The following is a 16,955-nucleotide window of genomic DNA, read 5'->3' on the forward strand; positions in this document are numbered from 1 at the left end:
GGTCAATATAACAAAACAGTATCATCACAAATCTATTGAATCACCTTCCTGACTGTGATCATATTTCCAGTTCATTGTGGGAATTTCTGGATAAATATTTTAACATGTAATTTAAAAAATACAACATATGTTTTTTAAAGGAAACAAAAGAAAAGGGCAGCAAAAAATGGGTTTTGTATGAAGAATAAGATTTGTATTTATTGTCAAAGCAAACATGGCCAATACTGGCACTGTTAGGGATAAACTTTTATTTTAAGCTTTTTATTTTCAAAACATAAGCATGGATAATTTTTCAACATTGACTCTTCCATAGCCTTGTGAGTTTCAGATTTTCCCCTCCTTCCCCTTACCTCCTCTTCCACATGGCAAACAATCCAATATATGTTGTACATGTTAAAATACATGTTAAATCCAATATGTGTAAACATATTTATACGGTTTTCTTATTGCACAAGAAAAATCAAATCAAAAAGAAAAGAAAATGAGTAAGAAAACAAAATGCAAGTGAACAGCATCAAAAAAGAGATACTCAGTGCCCACAGTCCTCTCTCTGGGTGCAGATGGTCTTTTCATCACAAGATCATTGGAACTGGCATCAATCATTTCATTGTTGGAAAGAGTCAAGTCCATCAGAATTGATTATTGTATAATATTGCTGTTGTTGTATACAATGATCTCCTGGTTCTGCTCTTTTCACTCAGCATCAGATCATGTAAATCTCTCCAGACCTTTCTGAAATCATCCTGCTGATCATTTCTTATAGAACAATAATATTCCATAACATTCATATACCATAACTTATTCAGCTGTTCTCCAACTAGGGATAAACTTTTTGATGTCTAATATAAGTAGAAAAAGAACTCTGTTTTAATATAAATTGCTGAAATACGTACATATGAATGAAGAGATTTCAAACAGGATTTTTGACATGTTAGGAGAGAAAAGTATCTGTGTATAGATCTGAGGACTGGAGTCTCTTTATTAACAATATGTCATGATGTCTTCCTTGTGTGCAAACAATTTAATTGTTTCATAAATTATTTAATAAATTTCATTTATTAAAAACTAGAGAAATATAAATATGAAGAAACACAATTTCAAGAACATCAGAGATAATTTTGTTGGAAAATTCAGAACTGAGGCATAATATCTACCTCTTCTCATTTGCAAATTCTTTTTTCTTACTAAAGAGAATAACCATCAATTTGTGATTGTTTGAAGAGAAATGACCTCATTGGCCAAAGTCTGCTATTGCCCTTCATCACCATCTAGAATTGGAGAAAGGTACTTTTTTAATAGGAGCTTGCTCTCTTCTGCCACTTCTGTCATGAAAAGGGATTGCACTTGTGGTAGTAAACCAGTTGTTGAACCAGATTTGTTCTGCCATGAGCTCCATTTTGATTGAATAGCACAGAATCTGTGCAGAATAAAGGCTGGTCTGGTCTGCATAGTCTAGAGAAAACCAGTTCAAAAAACTTTGCAACTGTCTAGATTAAAGATAACCATGGTTTTTGTTTTGTTTTGTTTTGTTTTACATTATGAGTTATTTTCTAAAGGTTCTTTTAAGGGTAACAATTAATTGAATTTGCTTTAAAGATTTCAAGTAGAGAAGAGATGGGGATTTCCCCAGCTGAAGAGTAGGTTGGATCAATAGTGATGGGTAAAGCAAGTTCAGTAACAATACATGTTACTGAATGGATCAATAATATAGAAACCTGCAATCTAGAGTTGTGAGTTGCCTTAAATCTATGAGCTTTCCTGCTTTGTGTGTTTTTTTTGGCCAGGTTCCTGTAAATGTGTGCCCATTCTTCACAATAGCTATAAGGTTCATTGATAAAACAGTATATATGCATTTATATGTGTATTATGTTGCATTAATTAGTGCGGGAGTTCAGACTGACATAATTATCTCATTACTCACATCTAACACTATCTTTTGTTATCTATATGTTAAAATGTTCATGCTTTTCATAGAGAAGAAATACAAAATAAAAATTATGAAGAGGGCTTAGATCAAGAAAGAGTAAGGGAGGTCTCACCCAAGAAGGAGAGCTAAATATTACAAAAAAAAAAAGTATTACAGATATTCCTATAAAAGACAGAACACTTTGTGCAATAACAAAGAATTGGGAACAAATTAAATACTCATCAATTGGGAAATGTCTAAATAAGTTGAGGTACATAAATGTAGTGGAATATCACTGTGTTGTAAGAAAAAAATGACTATGATTAGTACAGACATATGGGGGTTATTTATATGAGCATGTGAAAAATGAAGTAAGCAGAACCAGGAAAATAATATGCACAATAATCAAAACAATGTAAGTGGAAAGAACAAGAAAAATTAAACTGGAACACTACGTAATTATAGTGACCATGTCTGGTAATGAAGATGATGTAAGAAAATGCATCTCCCTCACAATGTAAAATCACAACAAAACCAGAAGAAATAAAAAGATTTATCAGAATGTATTATGCCAGCAAAACTGAGAATATAAAAAGAAATAGATGATTACCATCAAAAATATGAAAGACTCAAACCAATAGAATACAAAATAGAGATCAAAATAATTCAGGCTCAGAAAAAGGAAGCAGAAGTAGTTGTAATGGAAATGTGGAGGGACAGAGGCATAACACTCTTTATTTACAAGAGAATATATCAAACTTTAAAAGAATAGTTGATACCAATACAAAATATTTTATTTTTAAGACATAAAAAAATTCATTTTACTGATGATAAACAGTCTTGATGCTTAACCAAGGAAGGAGAATTATAAACCAAAATCATTAATGAATATCAATTCAAAAATAAATCTTGTCAGGTTACACAGCACTTCAGTCAAGAAATCATTTATTTTGTCAAGTTGGATTTATACCAAAGATGCAAGGATGGTTCATCATTTGGAAATCAATAAAAATAACATATTTAAAACAAAAAATCTAAGCCCTCATCATTTTCTGAATAGATGCAAAAAAAGGTATTTGACAAAATACAACATGCTTTTGTGTTTTATGTAAAAACTAAAAATTTTAGGAATTTTTTTAATGATAGCATCTATCTAAAACCTAAAGCCTTATTTTATATGCAATAAGGATATCCTAGAAGCTTTCTTATTAAAAATAAGAATAATCTCCCTTTCCCAGCTATTATTTGAAATATACATAAAAATGCTATCCATTATCAAGAGACAAGAAAAAATAAATTAAAGGCATAAAATTAGACAAATAGGAGATGAAATGATCCCTATTTGCTTATGACATGATGTTTTACTTATTTTCCCCACTTAATAGTGGGTTTTTTCAATTCCATGTAAAGATAGTTTTTAATATCCACTTTAATAAGATTTTGACTTCCAAATTTTCTCCTCCTCTCTCCCTGTCCTCTCTTCTCCCCAAGGTGGCAAGCAGCCTGATCTAGGTTATACATGTACAATCATGTGAAACATATTTCCACATTAATCATGTTATAAAAGAAGAATCAGAGCAAAAGGGAAAAACCAGGAGAAAGAGAAAAAAACAAAAGTATAAATAGAAAAAAACTTTAAAGTGAAAATAGCTTCAATCTGCATTCAAACTTAATAGTTCTTTCTCTGGTTATGAATAGAGACTTTTTGGATTAGATCATTGTATTGCTGAGGAGAGTTAAGTCTATCAAGGTTGATTATTATATAATGTTTCTATTACTGTGTGCAATTTTCTTCTGATTTTGCTCAATTTACTCAGCTTCTGTTCACGTAAGTATTTACATGTTTTTCTGAAATCTTCCTGCTTATCATTTCTTACAGAACAATAGTATTTCATTACATTCATATACCACAATTTGTTTAGTCATTCTCAATTGATGAGCATCCCCTCAATTTCAAAGTCTTTGCCACCACAAAAAGAGTTGCTATAAATATTTTTGTACATTTGAGTCCTTTTCCCTTTTTTATTATATCCTTGGGATATAGATCTAACAATGATATTTCTGGACTAAAGGATATTCACAGTTTTATAGCCCTTTGGATATAGTTCCAAATTGTTCTCCAGAATGATTGAATTAATTCACAGTCCCACCAACAATACATTAGGATTCTGATGTTCCCACATCTCCGACATTTATAATTTCCCTTTTATGTCACATTAGCCAATCTAATAGGTATGAGGTGGTACCTCAGAGTTTTTTATTTTTATTTCTCTAATCAATAGTGATTTAGTACATATTTTATATGATTGCAGATGGCTTTATTTCTTCATTTGAAAACTACTTGTTCATCTCCTTTGATCATAAGTAAATTGGGGAATGATTTGTCTTCTTATAAATTTGACTCAGTCTCTATATTTTTTAGAAGTGAGGCCTTTATTAGAAACAATGCCACTAAAATAAAATTGTTTTCCAGCTTTCTGCTTTCCTTCTAATCTTGTTTGCATTAGCTTTGTTTGTGCAAAATCCTATTGATTTAATTTGATTTATTATAACATAATGCTTTACTTAAAAAAAAAAAAGTCCTAGAAAACAAGTAAAGAAACAAATTGAAATAATAACTTCATCAAGTGCCAAGCTCTAAAAATAAAGCCACAAAAGATATTCCTTTATATTAAAATCTAAGTAGCAATAATAAAAAACCTATTTAAAAATAATTTTAAAATGCATAAAATATGTAAAAGTCAATCTGCCAAACCATATTCCATACCTGAGTATGTTCATTTGCAAAGAAATGCAAATGTCTTAAAGAAATAATGGAAAACTAAAGTAGCTAACGGAAGATTTGGTGATCATAACTCAGCCATGTCAATATGATAAAAATGAAAATATTACCAATAAGTTTACAAATTTAATGTCATACTAATAAAATTACTAAAGAAACAATTTATGGAGCCAGACAAAATAAAAAGGAAATTTATTTGGAAGACTAAAATAACTAGACTTACAACAAAGTAAGTAATGAAAAAAAGAGGTAAGGCTAAAGGGAGACTAGCACTCTCAGATTTCAAACTTTATTATAAAACATCAATCATTGAAACTATTTTGAATTGGGTTTTTTTAAAAATATAATAAGGGAACATACTGGAAAGGAAAAAATTAAAAATAACTGAACTAAATAACTTAGTGTTTGATAAACCTGAAAACATAAATTACCTGGAAAAGAAATTAAGCTGTCTAGCAAACACTAACCTTTAACCAACATTTTATATCATATTGCACAATAAATTCAAGATGGATATGCAACCTGAATATTAAAGATCATATCACAAAAAATTTGAAATAACAATTCATATACCTTTCACAGCTATGGATAGGGGATAATTTTTGGATCAAATGAAGGAAAGGAAATTACAAAAGATAAAATAGATCACTTTTATTACATGAAATTGGAAAGATTCTGCCACACAAAATTAATGCATCTGGGATGAAAAGAGAAGCAATCAACTTACAAAAAAAAATCTTTGTACTGAAAATCTCAAATAAGAGTTTAATATCCAAGATATATTAGACAACTAATAGAAATAGATAAGACTAAAAGTCATTCCTGAGAACATGAACAAACAATTCTCAGAAGAAAAATCGCAAACTATTAGTAGTTATATATAAGAATCTATAAATAAAAATCAATTAAAAAAAAAGAAAATTAGCCTTCCTTCCTTCTTTGTGAGGTGCAAAACATTCCAAAAATTGTCATATTTGATTGATTTGTTGGTTAGTTCTATTAAGCTGCCTTTTAGCTTTTAATAATTCCTTTATTATAAGAATGGTTCTCTGGGCAGGGAAAGTGTAAGGAATAGAAATGGAAATGATATAAAACAAAAGAATGCACAAAAAAAATTTAGACAAGAGTTTCAATAAAGTAGCAATTGCAAAATTCATAAAAATCATTAATACTTCTATTCAGCAAGAACAAAATCCAGAAACAAATAATAGAAAGATAAATGTCACTCAAATAACTATAAAATGCATGAAATATCTGCAAACCAATCTATCAAAATACATTCAAGATTTAGTTAAATGTGTAATGAGGCACTAACCAATGAAGTTCCTAGTGGGTTACTTAGAGCCTACACACAAATACTTTTTCTTTGCTTAGTTTCAATTTAACATGTGGAGATTTAGTAAGTTTACTTTTAGCTATAAGTCAGGGGCTGATGTGCAGGAGGGAAAGGGAGTGCCCAGTTTGGGAGGAAGAGAAAGGAAATGTTTTGTACCAATCAGTTTAAGCTTAAGCCTGCTCTTCCTAGAGTCTGAACCTGTGTAGAGGATGTTTTTGGTAATTCCTGACCTTAATATATTTTCAGCTAGGTGGTGCAATGGGTCTCAAGTTAGGAAACCGTGAGCTTGAATCCAGCCTCAGATACTTACTATGTGCCATTGAGCAAGTCATAAAAAATAAATAAGTAAATGAACAAACAAATAAAAAATGAATGAACATATATAAATAAATGAATGAATAAGTAAGTAAATAAATAAATAAATGAAAAGCTCTGTTTACCTCAATTTCCTCATCTGTAAAATGGGGTAAATAATAGCACCTACTTCCCTATTTCCCAAATGAGATAATATTTGTAAAGCAATTACCCACAAGTAGGTAAATACTAGCTACTACTGTTGTAATTATTTTCTTCTCAATAGTAATATTACTTTGTAAAAGCTAACTGATATCAACTGATTGATCAGTTTTGGGAGAGGTCACTGGATAAGGGCTAATGAGTGAGAATATTAGAAATTATAATTCTTTGGGAACCTGATAATATAACCCTGAGAGGAATAGTCAATTGCCTTTTTCCCTAACCTGGCCACTAGTGAAATGGGTATTGAGGGAAAACTCCAGAGAAGAAGCCCCTAATACAAATACAAAACACTCTTTAACAAAATTAAAAATGACTTAAATAACTGGAGGAATTTTCATTGGTTGTGGTCAGCCTATGTCAATATAATAAAAATGGAAATACTATCAGTAAAATAGACTAGATAATCAAGTTTTAGAAATACTTCATTATTTATTACTTATAAATAATTTAATTCAATAACACAGTAATGGATAAACTCAAGGATATAAATCATTTGGGGAAGGACTCCCCTTTTAACAAAGACTGATGGGGAAACAGAAATCTATGGGGGGAAGGGAATGGTTTATACTACTAGCTTTAGAGAAACATCAAGCTATGTATGAAAAGTTACATTTTTTAAAAATCAGAGGAAAATAAGTAATGATACATTTTAGAATTATGAGAAGAATTTTTTTTGTGGAAAAAAGTTTTTAAGTGGATTATTTTATTATATATATCATATATATGTCATATTCATTTTTGATCATATCCCTTCCTTCTACCTTGGGAGCTCTCACTCATTTAAAAATGATAATAATAAAGGAAAAGAACCAATAAGAAAAAACAAACAACACATCAACTCTGACTGAGTATATAAGCACCATCATCCATAATTCTGTTGTTATTGTTCATCCTTCATTTTTTTAAGAGGAGCAATGACATCACAGGATCACGTCTTATCTTGTATGTAAATTGGATTTAAGTGAGACCAAATTGTAGGGTTGTCAGTCTCACTCACCATGAAATCAAAATCCAGAGTCAGGACAACTGGCAATGGCCCAGGATGCAGTGAATGACTTTGGTGTCTTCAATGTCTGACCTGCTTCAGACATCTTCATAACCCTTGGAGCAAATTGTTCTCGCCTATCTATTCTTCCAGGGAAATGTCTTCACGTGCTTGATACAGTCATCCCCCTAATTCACGGGCAGATTTTTAAGCCTGTTGATTACCCTCAATCTGGATTAGTCCATTAACCAAGACAATTTTACTAGAATGTGGCCATTGTGCAAGCTACAGCTTCTTGAAGCCACAGGTGGAAGTCCCACAGGACTCTGGATTAGGTCCTCTTCTCTTCTCCCTCTAGATTATTTCACTTAACTGACTCCATGGAAGGTGATGAGTTCACTATCTCTCTGCTGATAATTCTCAAATCTCCTCATCTAATACAAACCTCTCTGCTGATCATCAGTCTTGTGTCTCTAACTGGCTGTTAGATATCTTATGTTCAGTAGACATTTTAAACTCAACATGTCCAAAACTGAATTCACTATTTTTCCTTTACAAAATCTCTCCCATTCCAAACTTCCAAACTTCTAACTTTCCTGTTACAAGAAATATTAAATTAAATATTAAACATTGGGAAATACTCAACAAAATAAAAACACAATGAAATGTAAATATTATGAGACTTTAAAAAGGCATATATATTTTCAGGGATCTTTATGTTTAGTGATTTCTCCCTTTTCAACTTTTGACCTTCTTTTTAAAATTCATTATTTATTTATAACTTTTTTTAAAATTTTGAGTTCTAAATTTTCTCCCTCCCTCCCACCATTTTTATTTGAAGATCATCATTTATATACATAAAATCATGCAAAACATTTCTACATAACCCATATTTTTCCTAAAAAGCAAGGAAAATAAAAAAGTAAGAAAATTATATTTTAATTTGCATTCAGAGTTCCTCAGTTCTCTCTCTGGCAGTGGATAGTATTTTCTCATCATGACTTCTTTGGATTTGTCTTGAATCACATTAATGATGGGAGGAGCCAAGTCTTTGACAATTTATCATCACTACAATGTAACTGTTACTGCATTCAATGATCTCCTGGTTCTTCTCATTCTACTTTGCATTAATCCTTTTAGGACTTGCCATGCCTTTTCTGAAACTATCCTTCTTGTCACTTCTTATAGTATAATAGTACTCCACTATAATCATATGCCATAACTTGGTCAACCATTCACCAGTTGGTAGAATTATTTCAATTTGTAGTTCTTTTCTACTACAAAATGAGCTGATATATATTTTTTACATTTAGGTCTCTCTTCTTTTTCTTTGATCTCTTTGTGATATAGACGTAATAGTGGTGTTAGTAGGTCAAAAAACATTCACAGTTTTATAGCCCTTTAGGCACATTCCAAATTGTTCTCCAGAATTGTTGGACTAGTTCACTATTTCACCAGCAGTTCATTAGCATACATATTTTCCCCTCATCTCCTCTAGCATTTGTCATTTCTGATAGGTGAGAGGTGGTATCTCAAAGTTGCTTTAGTATGCATTTCTCTAATCAATAGTGATTTTGATCCCTTTTTTATATAGCTATAGAAAGCTTTAATTTCTTATTTTAAAAACTGTCTTTTTATATCCTTTGACCATTTATCAATTGGGAACTGGCTCTTATTTTTATAAATATGACTCAGTTCTATAATCAGTATAAATGAGAAATACGGCCTTTATTGGAGAAACTTGTTATAAAATCTTTTTTATAATACTTCATTGTCTATGGTTCTTTTTAGCATAAAGCAATTTCCATGATTATCTCTTTTAGTTAGGTTTATTTTTGCCTTTGCTTTGTCTGAGATCATGATTATTATACTTGCTTTTTTTTTTTTTTTTTTTTAGTTCACCTGAAGCTTATTAGATTCTGCTTCAGCCCCTTATCTTAACACTGTATATCTTTCCATATTAAGTATATCTCTTGCAAGCAACATATTGTAAGATTCTGGTTTCTAATCCATTCTGCAATCCCATTTTATGAGTGACTTTATTCCACTCACATTCACAGTGGCGATTCCTGTATATTTCCCTCCATGTCATTTTCTTTTTTCTTTTCCCCTCTCTCTTTTTATCCTGTCCCTCCTCAAAAGGAAGCACAACTCCTTTAATCTACCCTCAATTTTATTATCCTATTCTTCTCTCATTCTTTTTCTCCTATTTCCCCTATTAAGTAAATTGCATTTCTGTTCATAATTGAGTATGTGTATGTATATAATGTATATGAATATGTATATGTATGTATGTGTGTATACATACAAATACATACACACACACACACACACACATATATATATATATATATATATATATATATTCTTTCTTCTTTGAACCAATTTCAATGAGTGAGGTTCAGGTACTGACTGCTAACCCCTCCTTTCCCCTCCATTATAAAAGCTCTTTGTTGTGTGTCTCTTTTATGTGATCTATTTTACTCCATTCCACTTCTCCCTTATCCCAGGGCATTCCTCTTCCTCACTTCATTTTTGTTTTTTGGAGATCATCTCAACAGAATGGACTCACACCCATGTACTCTAAATATGTGAACACCTTTTAACTGCCCTAATAATGATAACATTTTTAGGAATTACATGTATCATTTTCTCAAATAGAAATGTAAGCAGTTTAACTTTATTGAGTCCTTTATGACTGCTGTTTCATGTTTACCTTTTTAATACTTTTGAATTTTGTGTTTTAATATATTTTCTATTCAGCCTTTTTGTCAAGAATTCTTGAAAGTCCTCTATTTTTTTAAATGCTCATTTTCCCCTGGAGGACTGCACTCAGTTTTTCTGGATAGATTATTTTTAGTTGAAATATATATTCAAATATATATAATATATGCAATATTGAATATACATAATATATTAAAAATATATTCATAGATAGTTTTCAACATTTACCCCAGGAGCAGCAAAGTGGTGCAGTGGATAGAGCACAGCCCTGAACTCAGAAGGGTCTGAGTTCAAATCTGTCCTCAGATACTTAACACTTCCTAACTGTGTGACCCTGGACAAGTCACTTAACCCCAATTGCCTCAGGAAAAAAAAAAAGAGTTAAAACATTAACCCCTGCAAAACCTTGTGTTGCAAGATTTCCCTTTCCCCCATACCTTCCCCAGACAGCAAGTAATTCAATATATCTTAAACATGTGTAATTCTTTTATACATATTTCCACAATTATCTTGTTGCACATGAAAAATCAGATCAAAAAGGGAAAAAATGAGAAAGAAAACAAAATGGAAGCAAACAAGAACAAAAAATTGAAAATACCATGTTGTGATCCATACTCAATCCTCACAGTACTCTCTCTGGATGCAGATGACTCTCTCCATCACAAGTCTACTGGAATTGGCCTGAATCACCTCATTGTTGAAAAGCCACCATCACAATTATCACATAACCTGGTTGTCGCTATGTACAATGACCTCTTGGTTCTACTCGCTTCACTTAGCATCAGTTCATGTAAGTTTCTATAGGTCTTTCTGAAACCATCCTGTTCATTATTTCTTATAAAATAATAATATTCCATAACATACTGTAACTTGTTCAGCCATTCTCCAAATGATGGGCATCCCCTCAGTTTCCAGTTTCTAGTCACTACAAAAAGAGCTGCTACAAAAATTTTTGCACATGTGGGGCCTTTTCCCTTTTTATGATTTTTTATGATCTTTTAGTCCCACATTGTTAGGTCAAATTTTGATAGCCCTTTGGGCGTAGTTCCAAATTGTTCTCCAAAATGGCTGGATCAGTTCACAAGTCTACCAACAATGTATCAGTGTCCCATCCCCTCCAACATTCATCATTATCTTTTCCTGTCATCTTAGGCAATCTGAGAGGCGTGTAGTGGTACTTCAGAATTATCTTAATTTGCATTCCTCTAATCAATAGTGATTTAGAACATTTTTGTATGACTAGAAATGATTTCAATTTCTTCATCTGAAAATTGTCTGTTCATATCCTTTCACCATTTATCAACGGAAGAATGGCTTGTATTCTTTTACATTTGAATCAATTCTCTATTTACTTCAGAAGACCTTTATCAGAACTCTTGGATGTAAATTTTTTCTCCTAGCTTTGTGCTTTCCTTCTAATCTTGGCTGCATTGTTTTTTTTTTTGTTTGTTTGTTTTGTTTTCTTTAATTTAATTTTTTAATTTTTAATTTAATTATCAAAATTATCTATTTTGCATTTCATAATGTTCTCTAATTCTTCTTTGGCCATAAATTCCTTCCTTTTCCACAGATCTGAGAGGTAGACTTATCGCTTGTTTTCCTAATTTGCTTTATAGTATCACCCTTTATGTCTAAATCATGAACCTATTTCAACCTTAACTTGGTATAGCGTGTTAAGTGTTGGTCAATGCCTAGTTTCTGCCATACAATTTTCCAATTTTCCCAAAAATTTTTGTCAAATGTTGAGTTATTTCAGAAATTGGACTATTTGGGTTTATCAAACACTAGATTACTATAGTCATTGACTATTGTGTCTTGTGAGCCTAATCTGTTCCACTGATCAGTTAGTCTATTTCTTAGCCAGTACCAAATTGTTTTGATGATTGCTGTTTTAAAATATAGTTTTAGATCTGGCACAGCTAGGCTGCCTTCATCTGAATTTTTTTCATTAATTCCCTTGAAATTCTTGACCTTTTGTTCTTCTAGATGAATTTTGTTATTATTTTTTCCTAGTTCTGAAAAGTAATTTCTTGGCAGTTTGATTGTCATGGCACTGAATAAGTAGATTAATTTAGGTAGGATTGTCATTTTTGCTATATTAGCTCAGCCTACTCATGAGCACTTGACATTCTTCCAATAGTTTAGATCTAAGTTTATGTTAGATTGTAATTGTGTTCATATAGTTCCTGATTTTGTCTTGGCAGGTAGATTCCCAAATGTATTATATTATCTGCAGTTATTTTTAATGGAATTTCTCTTTGTATCTCTTACTGCTGGACTTTGTTCTAATATATAGAAATGCCAATGATTTATGCAGATTTATTTTGTGTATTGCAACTTGGCTAAAGTCCTAAATTGTTTCTTGTAGCTTTTTAATCGACTCTAGAGTGATAATTTTGTTTCCTCATTACCTACTCTAATTCAATTTCTTTTTTTTTTCTTATTGCTAAAGCTAACATTTCTAATACAGTATTGAATAATAATGGTGATCTTATTGGGAATGCTTCTAATTTATCCCCATTACATATGATTCTTGCTGATGATTTAGATAGATACTACTGATCATTTTAAGGAAAATTCCATTTATCCCTATGTTCTCTAGTGTTTTTTAATAGGAATGGGTGTTGGATTTTCTTAAATGCTTTTTCTGTATCTATTAAGATAATCATATGACTTCTGTTAACCTGGGTATTGACATAGTCAATTATGCTAATAGTTTTCCTAATATTGAACCAGCCCTGCATTCCTGGTATAAATCTTACTTGGTCATAGTGTGTTATCCTAGTGATAACTTGCTGTAATCTGTTAATATTTTATTTAAGATTTTTGCATCAATATTGATTAGGAAAATTGGTCTATAATTTTCTTTCTCTATTTTGATCCTACCTAGGACACCATATCTGTGTCCTAAAAGGAATTTGGTAAAACTCTTTATTTTCCTATTTTTCCAAATAGTTTACATAGTATTGGAATTAATTATCACATCTATCTTTTCTAAAATTCTATTCATCTCCTTTCCTTCTTTCTTGTTTAGTTTATTGGTTAGATTTATTTAGTTCTGAGAGGGGTAATTGAGACCCCCTACTATTATAATTTATTGTCTATTTCCTTCTATAGCTCATTTAACTTTCCCTTTAAAGAAATCAGATGCCATGCCATTTGATGCATATTCACTACTGATATTAATATAATTAATAAATTATTGAAAAATTCATCTTTTTAAAATTTTTACTCTTTACTTTTTTTTACTTTTACTAAGTCTGAACAACCACTACCTTTTTTTAGTTCTGCTGTCCATTTCTTTATGATGGTGTCTACAAAATCTTGTGTGATTCTGACTGTGGTTCCATGATACTTGAATTCTGTTTTTTTTTTTAATCTATTTGCAATGTTTTTTCTTTAACCTAGGAGTTGTAACATTTGACTGCAATATTTCTAGAAGTTTTCATTTCAGTATTTCTTTCAAGAGATGACTGATGAATTCTTTCCATTTCTACTTTGCCCTCTGATTCTGATATATCTTGATAGTTCTTTTTTTTTTTTTAATATTTTGAAAGATCAGCCTAGTCTAGGCTCTTTCTAAAAATTTATTTAGGACTATCAAACAAACAAATAATTCTTACATAAGTTCTCCTTAAGCTTTGTTCCAAATGAGTTAGGTTTTTTTTTCTTGCATATTTCATAGTCTTTTTTTCTCCCAGTTTTTTAAATGAACTTTTTTCTTCAGTAAAGTTTTATACTTTTTAAAAAATCAGGTTACTATTTCTTTTAATAACTTTCTTGGTTAGTTCTCGTTTCTCTCCCCATTTTTCCTCTAAAACTCTTATTTTATTTTTCTTTCTTCCTCCTCCTTTTTCTTCTTTTCTTTTCCTTCTCCTTTTTCTCCTTCTATGTGGACAGCCCTGGGGAATGTACTGCCAGACTAAATGAACTTATTTACAGCATTCAAATATTCTCCATTTATGGTGAGCAATGGTTCCACCTATGGATAATGTGGACCTGGCTAGTGTAGAATCTCTGTTTCCTTGATGTTGATTGTCAAATCAAAAGTAGCAAGACAGCAGGGAATCCGTCCGTATTTTGTAGCATCTCAGCTTCAGAGGTTGTATTGCGTGCATTGTCATTTTTGAGCAAAAAGTAAAGACCTCACCTTAATCCCAAATCTTCATTAGAGAAGAGACTGCATTGTAGTAAAAGTCCAGCAGATGGTAGCAAAGAGCAGCAGCCACCCCAAAAATTCCCAGCTAAGCAGTGCAGTTGATACCCAGCTCAAACAGCAAACATCATGACAAAGTGACCGGACAGAAAAGCACCCCGTTTAGCAGAGAAAATACCTTACTCAGTGATATGAAAATTCAGCAACAGCTTCTCAGCGATGCAGGCAAGAGTTGCCTTCGATGTGTGTTTTGATCAGATCAAAATGGATTCATTAGGCACCTATGTCCCCTGAAGGGAGAAAGTATGGCAGAATAAGCTGAAGACGGAATCTTATTTAACCTCTCTAAACCTCAGTTTCCCTATCTGTAAAGGGAAAGGATAGACAAGATCAAGACTTCTTAAAGTTTTTCCACTTGTGACCCCTTTTCACCCAAGAAATTTTATGCAACGCTAGATGTATAAATATATAACAGAGGATTACGAATCAAACATTTACTAATAAAAAATTATAAAGAAACTTTTTTTAAAATCCTTTAATATACATATAAGTTTACCATTTATTAAAGATGAAAGCCAATTTGCATACTAAGCTGGATGTGCTTGTTTATTTTCATGTAAAGAATTAAATCTTGGTGAAATATTTGGTGTTTTCTCTATTGTCAGATTTTTCACAATTCCCACATTTAATTATGCAATCCTATATGGGGGTCACAACCCCCAGTTTAAAAAGCTGTTTCCCTTCCAATTAGAAATCATATTGTGTTCGATACCTGTATCATCTTCCACAGTTGGGGGTGGGAGAATTTAAGTTAGATTGTGGGAGAATATATCAGTGAGTACATGAGGAAAATCTGTCATTTTTTCCAGTGTTGTTTGATTGAATGTCTTTTGCTTAGAACAATGTGTCCTCTGATTCACACACACACACACACACACACACACACACACACACACACACACACATCATTGGGAGCTCCTAAGTGATACTATCCCATACCCATAATGTGACTTGGATCTGAGGCAGTTTTTAGGGCAGGTCATATACAAGGGAGAGTTTCAGATATTGCACTAGATTATTTTATTTCAAATAAGTATGTATCCACAATGCAAGCATAATATTAGTACAGTTAAAATGTATTGAGAAAGAAAGAAGGAGGAAAAAGGGAAGTATAGAATAGGGACAGAAGAGGAAAGGAGAGAGAAGAGAGAAGAGGACACAGAAGAGATGTTATGAAAGCAGAAATGATAGGACATGACCACCGATTGGACATTGAGGGGGTAAGAGAGTGAGAGTTTGAGGATGTTATTAAGGCTGGGAGCCTAGAGTCATGGGAGGATGGTGGTTCCCTCTAATAGGGAAATTAAGAAATTAAGAATAAAGAGTCTGGGGGAAAGATGAGTTCATTTTTGACCATGTTTAAGATGTCTTTGGAACATATAGTTTGAGATGTTTTTAATAGGCAGCTAGAAATGTAGAACTGGAGATCAGGAAAAAGGTTGGGAATGGATCTTTAAAGATAACAAACAGATGGGGAAGGGGCAGAAGTAGGAAAACTATCAAAAGGGGGAAAAAACAAAGACAAAGAAAACGAAAGAAGGAAAGTGGAAGGAAGAAAGAGAAAATAAAAAGAGGAGAGTTGAGAAAGTCAAAATCTTAGGTTAGCGTTTGTGTGAAACTACTCTCTGCCATTTTCTTCTTACCTATATAATACACTTTCTCTGGATTCTTTCCTGTATTTTTAACCAGGCCATGATTGCAAATCATGGGTGTTCACACAAAGTTCTGTCCTGGACCTTTTCTCCTTCTCCTTTTATATTATTTCACCTATTAAATCTCATCAGTTCCCATAGAATTTATGATCATACGGCATACAAATCCCAAGGTGCTCTGGTTTTGAAGCACTTCTTGATGGTGATTCTCAGCTCAGCAACCAGATTTCTTGGCCATGAAAGGCAGTTTCTGAAACCTATCACAGAGGTTGCTACTGGTGGTAGAAATAAATCAGAAAATTAGATTTGAGTTCTGGCATTTGTTAGCTTAAAACCCAAGCAAGTAATTTAACTTTTCTCACTTCTAGTCTCTTCATTTGTCAAATGAAAAAAACAGTACATAGAATTATAGTGCACTTGTAAGAAATATGATATGAATAACAAATGCCAGTTTTTCTCATGTGTTCCATGGAAATATTGCTGGCTTTCTTCTGAGAGGAATGGAGGCCAGTAGGTTTCCTAATCCCCCAAGAGGAAAGAGTTCATGACTCTGAGAATCAAGTTCAATCTGAATAATAAATATGCTTTGTGCTGAATTTTTCCAGGTCCAAAGCCTGTGTTAACAATAATATGACTTATGGCATAGTACCAATAAAATGGGAAGGAGAAAAAGTAAAAGAATAAAGATATGAGAACAAGTGAATTTTATCAACATTCATGCTGCCTTCCTTCCCTCCTTTCTCCCCCAACCCCATCTTAATGCTTATTTTTTAACTCCTGGAAAAGTATACCTTACTTTGCAGATGTTTTCTTTTGCATTTGGTCCTAGGATTTT

The sequence above is a fragment of the Sarcophilus harrisii genome, chromosome 3 (assembly GCF_902635505.1).
Source record: "Sarcophilus harrisii chromosome 3, mSarHar1.11, whole genome shotgun sequence".
In the NCBI taxonomy this organism is placed as follows: Eukaryota; Metazoa; Chordata; class Mammalia; order Dasyuromorphia; family Dasyuridae; genus Sarcophilus; species Sarcophilus harrisii.